This window comes from Arachis ipaensis, chromosome B3 (assembly GCF_059453495.1).
Source record: "Arachis ipaensis isolate K30076 ecotype BB chromosome B3, ASM5945349v1, whole genome shotgun sequence".
Classification (NCBI taxonomy): domain Eukaryota; kingdom Viridiplantae; phylum Streptophyta; class Magnoliopsida; order Fabales; family Fabaceae; genus Arachis; species Arachis ipaensis.
The window spans coordinates 18,560,024-18,568,992 of record NC_142438.1 but is presented as its reverse complement, the minus strand read 5'-3'; the positions used below and the strand labels follow the sequence as shown (position 1 = coordinate 18,568,992).

Below are 8,969 nucleotides of genomic sequence, written 5' to 3'. Positions count from 1 at the left end.
ATACAACAATCCAGAGATAACCTTTCAGAAATTTTCGAACAAGAAAAGGAGATGGCAGCCGAAAATAATAATAATATAAGGAAGATGCTTGGTGACTTTACTGCACCTAATTCCAATTTACATGGAAGAAGCATCTCCATTCCTGCCATTGGAGCAAACAACTTTGAGCTGAAACCTCAATTAGTTTCTCTGATGCAGCAGAACTGCAAGTTTCATGGACTTCCATCTGAAGATCCTTTTCAGTTCTTAACTGAATTCTTGCAGATATGTGATACTGTTAAGACTAATGGAGTAGATCCTGAAGTCTACAGGCTCATGCTTTTCCCTTTTGCTGTAAGAGACAGAGCTAGATTATGGTTGGATTCTCAACCTAAAGACAGCCTGAACTCTTGGGATAAGCTGGTCACGACTTTCTTAGCCAAGTACTTTCCTCCTCAAAAGCTGAGCAAGCTTAGAGCTGATGTTCAAACCTTCAGACAGAAAGAGGGTGAATCCCTCTATGAAGCTTGGGAAAGATACAAACAGTTGACCAAAAAGTGTCCTTCTGACATGCTCTCAGAATGGACCATCCTGGATATATTCTATGATGGTCTGTCTGAATTATATAAGATGTCATTGGATACCTCTGCAGGTGGATCCATTCACCTAAAGAAAACGCCTGCAGAAGCTCAAGAACTCATTGACATGGTTGCTAATAACAAGTTCATGTACACTTCTGAAAGGAATCCTGTAAGCAATGGGACGCCTATGAAGAAGGGAGTTCTTGAAGTTGATACTCTGAATGCCATATTGGCTCAGAACAAAATATTGACTCAGCAAGTCAATATGATTTCTCAAAGTCTGCATGGAATGCAAGCTGCATCCAACAGTACTCAAGAGGCATCTTCTGAAGAAGAAGCCTATGATCCTGAGAACCCTGCAATAGCAGAGGTAAATTACTTAGGTGAACCTTATGGAAACACCTATAACTCAACATGGAGAAATCATCCAAATTTCTCATGGAAGGATCAAAAGCCCCAACAAGGCTTTAATAATGGTGGAAGAAACAGGTTTAGCAATAGCAAACCTTTTCCATCATCAACTCAGCAACAGACAAAGAACTCTGAACAAAATGCTTCTAATTTAGCAAATCTAGTCTCTGATCTATCTAAGGCCACTGTAAGTTTCATGAATGAAACAAGGTCTTCCATTAGAAATCTGGAAGCACAAGTGGGCCAGCTGAGTAAAAGGATCACTGAAATCCCTCCTAGTACTCTCCCAAGCAATACAGAAGAGAACCCAAAAGGAGAGTGCAAGGCCATTGACATAAGCGCCATGGCCAAACCTCTGAGGAGAGGAGAGGACGTGAATCCCAAGGAGGAAGACCTCCTGGGACGTCCAGTGGTCAATAAGGAGCTTCCCTCTGAGGAACCAAAGGAATCTGAGACTCATCTAGAGACCATAGAGATTCCATTGAACCTCCTTATGCCCTTCATGAGCTCTGATGAGTATTCCTCTTCTGAAGAGAATGAGGATGTCACTGAAGAGCAAACTGCCAAGTTTCTTGGTGCAATCATGAAGCTGAATGCCAAATTATTTGGCATTGATGCTTGGGAAGTTGAACCTCCCTTGTTCATCAATGAACTAAGTGATCTGGATCAACTGACATTGCCTCAAAAGAGACAGGATCCTGGAAAGTTCATAATACCCTGCACCATAGGCACCATGATCTTTAAAGCTCTGTGTGACCTTGGTTCAGGGATAAACCTCATGCCCCTCTCTGTAATAGAGAAACTGGGAATCTATGGGGTGCAAGCTGCTAAAATCTCACTAGAGATGGCAGACAGCTCAAGGAGACAGGCTTATGGACAAGTAGAGGACGTTTTAGTGAAGGTTGAGGGCCTTTACATCCCTGCTGATTTCATAGTCCTGGATACTGGAAAGGAAGAGGATGAATCCATCATCCTAGGAAGACCTTTCCTGGCCACAGCAAGAGCTGTGATCGATGTTGACAGAGGTGAAATAGTCTTTCAATGGAATGAGAACTCCCTTGTATTCAAAACTCAAGGATCTCCCTCTGCAACCATGAAGAGGAAGCATGAAAAGCTTCTCTCAAAGCAGAGTCAACCAGAGCCCCCACAGTCAAACTCTAAGTTTGGTGTTGGAAGGCCACAACCAAACTCTAAGTTTGGTGTTGAACTCCCATATCCAAACTCTAAGTTTGGTGTTGGAGAGTCTCAACAAAGCTCTGCACATCTGTGAGGCTCCATGAGAGCCCACTGTCAAGCTATTGACATTAAAGAAGCGCTTGTTGGGAGGCAACCCAATGTTTATCTAATTCTTATTTTTATTGTTTTTCATGTTTTCTTAGGGTAATGATCATGTGGAGTCACAAAATAAATATAAAAATTGAAAACGGAATCAAAAACAGCAGAAGAAAAATTACACCCTGGAGGAGCATCTGTCTGGCATTCAGCGCCAGAACAGAGCATGGTTCTGGCGCTGAACGCCCAAAATGGGCAGCTTCTGGGCGCTGAACGCCAGAACAGGCATGGTTCTGGCGTTCAACGCCAGAAATGGCACACAGATGGGCGTTGAACGCCCAAAATGGCCACCAACCTGGCGCTGAACGCCCATAGTTGGATACAAAGGCATTTTTACATGCCTAATGGGTGCAGGGATGTAAATCCTTGAAAACCTCAGGATCTGTGGACCCCACAGGATCCACTCAGGATCTGTGGACCCCACAGGATCCCCAACTACCTCCACTCACTTCTTCTCACCACTCTCTTTCACACAACCCCATAAACACTCTTCTCTAAAAACCCCTCACCAATCACCTCAATCTCTATTCCCCACTAAACCTTCACCACTCACATCCACCCACTCTTCCCAATAAACCTACCTCATAAACTCCACCTACCTTCAAAATTCAAAACCAATTTCCCACCCAAACCCACCTATATGGCCGAACCTTAACCCCCCCTCCCTTCCCTATATAAAGACCTCCATTCTTCATCAAATTCACACAACACACCCCTCTACACTCCTCTTGGCCGAAACCACATCTCCCTCTCCCTCTCCATATTTCTTCTTCTTCTTCTTCTATTCTTTTGTTTATTGCTCGAGGGCGAGCAATATTCTAAGTTTGGTGTGGTAAAAGCATAGCTTTTTTGTTTTTCCATTACCATTGATGGCATCTAAGACCGGAGAATCCTCTAGAAGAGGGAAAGGGAAGATAAAAGCTTCCACATCCGAGTCATGGGAGATAGAAAGGTTCATCTCCAAAGCCCATCAAGACCACTTCTATGATGTTGTGGCCAAGAAAAAGGTGATCCCTGAGGTCCCTTTTAAACTCAAAAGAAATGAGTATCCGGAGATCCAACATGAAATTCAAAGAAGAGGTTGGGAAGTTCTAACAAATCCCATCCAACAAGTCGGCATCCTAATGGTTCAAGAGTTCTATGCCAATACATGGATCACCAAGAACCATGATCAAAGTAAGAACCCGGATCCAAAGAACTATGTTACAATGGTTCGGGGGAAATACTTAGATTTTAGTCCAGAGAATGTGAGGTTGGCGTTCAACTTGCCATACATGGAAGAGAACGCACGCCCCTACACAAGGAGAGTCAACTTTGATCAAAGGTTGGACCAAGTCCTTATGGACATATGTGTAGAAGGAGCTCAATGGAAGATTGACTCCAAAGGCAAGCCGGTTCAACTAAGAAGATTGGACCTCAAGCCTATAGCTAGAGGATGGTTGGAGTTCATCCAATGCTCAATCATTCCCACTAGCAACCGGTCTGAAGTTACTATAGACCGGGCCATCATGATCCACAGCATCATGATTGGAGAAGAGGTGGAAGTTCATGAGATTATACCTCAAGAACTCTACAAGGTGGCTGACAAGTCCTCCACTATGGCAAGGATAGCCTTCCCTCACCTCATTTGCCACCTATGCAATTCAGCTGGGATTGACATAGAGGGAGATATCCTCATCAAAGAGGACAAGCCCATCACTAAGAAAAAGATGGAGCAAGCAAGAGAGCCCAGTCATGGAGCTCAAGAGGCGCAAGAAGCTCACTTCCATGAGATCCCTGAGATGCCTCAAATGCACTTTCCTCCACAAAATTATTGGGAGCAAATCAACACCTCCCTAGGAGAATTGAGTTCCAATATGGGACAACTAAGGGTGGAACATCAAGAGCACTCCATCATGCTGCATGAAATAAGAGAAGATCAAAAGGCAATGAGGGAGGAGCAACAAAGACAAGGAAGAGACATAGAAGAGCTCAAGGACATCATTGGTTCCTCAAGAAGGAAACGCCACTATCACTAAGGTGGATTCATTCCTTGTTCTTATTTCTTCTGTTTTTCGTTTTCTATGTTATGTGCCTATCTATGTTTGTGTCTTCATTACATGATCATTAGTAGTAGTAACTTTGTCTTAAAGATATGAATGTCCTATGAATCCATCACCTCTCTTAAATGAAAAATGTTTTAATTCAAAAGAACAAGAAGTACATGAGTTTCGAATTTATCCTTGAACTTAGCTTAATTATATTGATGTGGTGACAATGCTTCTTGTTTTCTGAATATATGCTTGAACAGTGCATATGTCTTTTGAAGTTGTTGTTTAAGAATGTTAAATATGTTGGCTCTTGAAAGAATGATGACTAGGAGACATGTTATTTGATAATCTGAAAAATCATAAAAATGATTCTTGAAGCAAGAAAAAGCAGCAAAGAACAAAGCTTGCAGAAAAAAAAAATATATATATATATAGAAACAAAAAGAAAAAGCAAGCAGAAAAAGCCAATAACCCTTAAAACCAAAAGGCAAGGGCAACTAAAAAGGATCCCAAGGCTTTGAGCATCAGTGGATAGGAGGGCGTAAAGGAATAAAATCCTGGTCTAAGCGGCTAAACCAAGCTGTCCTTAACCATGTGCTTGTGGCGTGTAGGTGTCAAGTGAAAACTTGAGACTGAGCGGTTAAAGTCAAGGTCCAAAGCAAAAACAAAGAGTGTGCTTAAGAACCCTGGACACCTCTAATTGGGGACTCTAGCAAAGCTGAGTCACAATCTGAAAAGGTTCACCCAATTATGTGTCTGTGGCATTTATGTATCCGGTGGTAATACTGGAAAACAAAGTGCTTAGGGCCACGGCCAAGACTCATAAAGAAGCTGTGTTCAAGAATCATCATACTGAACTAGGAGAGTCAATAACACTATTCGAAATCTGAAGTTCCTATAGATGCCAATCATTCTGAACCTCAATGGATAAAGTGAGATGCCAAAACTATTCAAGAGGCAAAAAGCTATAAGTCCCGCTCATATGATTGGAGCTATGTTTCATTGATAGTTTGGAATTTATAGTATATTCTCTTCTTTTTATCCTATTTGATTTTCAGTTGCTTGGGGACAAGCAACAATTTAAATTTGGTGTTGTGATGAGCGGATAATTTATACGCTTTTTGACATTGTTTTTAGTATGTTTTTAGTAGGATCTAGTTACTTTTAGGGATGTTTTTAATAGATTTTTGTGTTAAATTCACATTTCTGGACTTTACTATGAGTTTGTGTATTTTTCTGTGATTTCAGGTATTTTCTGGCTGAAATTGAGGGACTTGAGCAGAAATCAGATTCAGAGGTTGAATAAGGACTGCTGATGCTGTTGGATTCTGACCTCCCTGCACTCAAAGTGGATTTTCTGGAGCTACAGAACTCGAAATGGCGCGCTTTCAATTGCGTTGGAAAGTCGACATCCAGGGCTTTCCAGCAATATATAATAGTCCATACTTTGGCCAAGAATTGACGACGTAAACTGGCGTTCAACGCCAGCCTTCTGCCCAAATCTGGCGTCCAGCGCCAGAAAAGGATCCAAAACCAGAGTTGAACGCCCAAACTGGCACAGAAACTGGCGTTCAACTCCACAAATGGCCTCTGCACGTGCTACACTTAAGCTCAGCCCAAACACACACCAAGTGGGCCCCGGAAGTGGATTTATGCATCAATTACTTACTCATGTAAACCTTAGTAGCTAGTTTATTATAAATAGGACCTCTTACTATTGTATTAGGTATCTTTGGTCTCAGTTTTATTCCATTGTTCATCTTAGGAGACTATTGATCACGTTTTAGGGGGCTGGCCATCTCGGCCATGCCTGGACCTTCACTTATGTATTTTCATACGGTAGAGTTTCTACACTCCATAGATTAAGGTGTGGAGCTCTGCTGTTCCTCAAAGATTAATGCAAAGTACTACTGTTTTCTATTCAATTCTTCTTATTTCTCTTCTAAGATATCCATTCGCACCCAAGAACGTGATGAAGGTGATGATTATGTGTGACGCTCATCATCCTTCTCCCTTATGAACGCGTGCCTGACAAACACTTCTGTTCTACATGAAATAAGCTAGAATGAGTATCTCTTAGATCTCCTAACCAGAATCTTCGTGGCGTAAGCTAGAATGATGGCGGCATTCAAGAGAATCCGGAAGGTCTAAACCTTGTCTGTGGTATTCTGAGTAGGATTCAATGATTGAATGACTGTGACGAGCTTCAAACTCGTGAGTGCTGGGCGTTAGTGACAGACGCAAAAGGAGGGTGAATCCTATTCCAGCATAATCGGGAACCGACAGATGAATAGCCGTGCCGTGACAGGGTGCGTGAGCATATTATTCACTGAGAGGAGGGGATGTAGCCACTGACAATGGTGATGCCCTTGCATAAAGCCAGCCATGGAAAGGAGTAAGACTGATTGGATGAAGATAGCAGGAAAGCAGAGGTTCAGAGGAACGAAAAGCATCTCCATTCGCTTATCTGAAATTCCTACCAATGATTTACATAAGTATTTCTATCCCTATTTTATTATATTAAATTCGAAAACACCATTATCACTTTATATCTGCCTGACTGAGATTTACAAGGTGACCATAGCTTGCTTCATACCAACAATCTCCGTGGGATTCGACCCTTACTCACGTAAGGTATTACTTGGACGACCCAGTGCACTTGCTGGTTAGTTGTATCGAAGTTGTGACAATTATGTATTGAGATCGGAGCACCAAGCTTTGGAGCCATTACCAGGGATTGTTTGAGCCTGGACATCACAATTTCGTGCACCAGCGATCTACTTTCCTGAAGGAGATTTTTGGAATGCGAAATACTATAGTAATGCATCTTGGGCTTGGAAAAGTATAATTAAAGGAAGGGATTTTCTTCGTAGAAATGGGAGATGGAGTGTGGGTGACGGATCAAGGATTAATGTTTGGGATGATAATTGGGTGGTGAGCGAAGGAAAAATTCAAAGACAATAAGGAATAGAGTTAAATTATGTTAGTGAACTCTTGAAAGAAGGGGAAGGGTGGGATGTGAGAAAGATAGAAGGGTTTTTACTAATATTGTCAAAGAAAAAATCCTTAAGACTCCTACAAGCATTTTGAGAAGAGAAGATAGACTTATATGGCCATATAGAAAGGATGGAAGCTATAGTGTCAAAACTGGATATCACATAGCTAAGATGGAAAGCCAAGGTAACAGATTGGAAGAAGCTTCATCAAGTAGGAATTTGGAAGAATTATAGAAGGAGATATGGAATGTCCAAACTCTCCAAAGGATTAAAAGCTTCATTTGGAGAGCAGCGCATAATATAGTGCCGGTTAATGAAAGGTTGTTTAAAAGAAGAATGGTCAACTCCCCTACGTGTCAAATTTGTTTCATGGAACCTGAGACTATCAAGCATACATTGTTACTATGTTCATGGACGAGAGCAGCTTGGTTTGGTAGCCAATGCCAATATTGCTCCTCTCAGGATCACATCACAAGCTTTGGAGAATGGCTTTTACAGAAAATTAGAAGAATTAAGGAGGAAGGAGGAACTGACAAAGAGGAAAAGATGGAGAAGATGATTTTTCTAATATGAGAGATATGGAAAACCAGGAACCAAGCCATATTCAACAATAAGGAGATCAATCCTAAGGAGGCTATTATCAAGGCTAGAATAGCAGAAAATCAATACAGAGCAACTATTGATCTATCAATTCAGAAGCAAACAGAGAATAAAAGAAATAAAGTAAAGCGAGCTACCTGGAGACCCCCGCCAAGAAATTGGCTGAAACTGAACATTGATGCAGCCTTTCAGAAAGTCTCTGGCGATGGAGCAATGGCAGTAGCTGCAAGAGACAGCTTTGGAAAATTTCTTGTTGGGTACACAGATAGAATCAAAGATGTATCCATTATTGCAGTAGAAGCATTAGCTACAAGAAAAGCCTTGATTTTGGCAAAAAATTTACAGCTAGATATGATACTAATTGAATCTGACTATTTACCTTTGGTGCAGGCAATTAAATCAAAAAGTAGCCTTCAAGAGATTGATCCAATTTTGCAAGATATTTTTGAAATATAGAAAAATTTCAACAAATGCGGATTTACCTGGATTCCAAGAGAAGGAAACCAATTAGTCCATACCATAGCAAATTTAGCAATTACAAATCAATTGGGTCAGAGATGGTGCACTGAACTACCACGTACCGTTGCAGGCATTCTTCGGAGAGAAGCACCAATATCCTCATCTGGGCGGTCAAGCATGGCATCAACCTGAAGGAGGTATCCTTAACCTTTGCAGTAGAGCTTTATACTAAAGTGAAGCCAGCAGAGAGACCTGATTCGGACCTCAACAAATACAACAGATTCGCAACTTAATTCCAAATCTTGGAGCATTCCGGAGTGGATAGCCATAATCTTCTCATGGAGGCCATGGAAGGAAGTCTTCAGTGGCTCACAGCATAACTCCCGTAAGGGAGAGGATGAATTTGGGAATTGGGTGGCAGGTTGGGTTGGGGTTTGGGTAGGTTTTTGGGCTTAACCCATGACCCAAAAAAAAAGTAGTAAACAATGGATTTTTTATTTTGATATGGAAGACTGAATAGAGTTTTACGTTAATATTTCAAAAAATAGAGTTTTACAGAGTTCTGGGGGCGTTGTTCTGTG

General features: G+C 41.5%; 1 non-coding gene across 1 annotated transcript; it reads right to left on the bottom strand.

Annotated features, from left to right (window-relative positions):
* Positions 1-447: 447 nt before the first annotated feature.
* On the bottom strand, positions 448-551 carry LOC148569963 (small nucleolar RNA R71). The gene has a single exon (XR_015908614.1). It is a non-coding gene; the product is annotated as a small nucleolar RNA R71 (small nucleolar RNA).
* Positions 552-8,969: the final 8,418 nt, after the last annotated feature.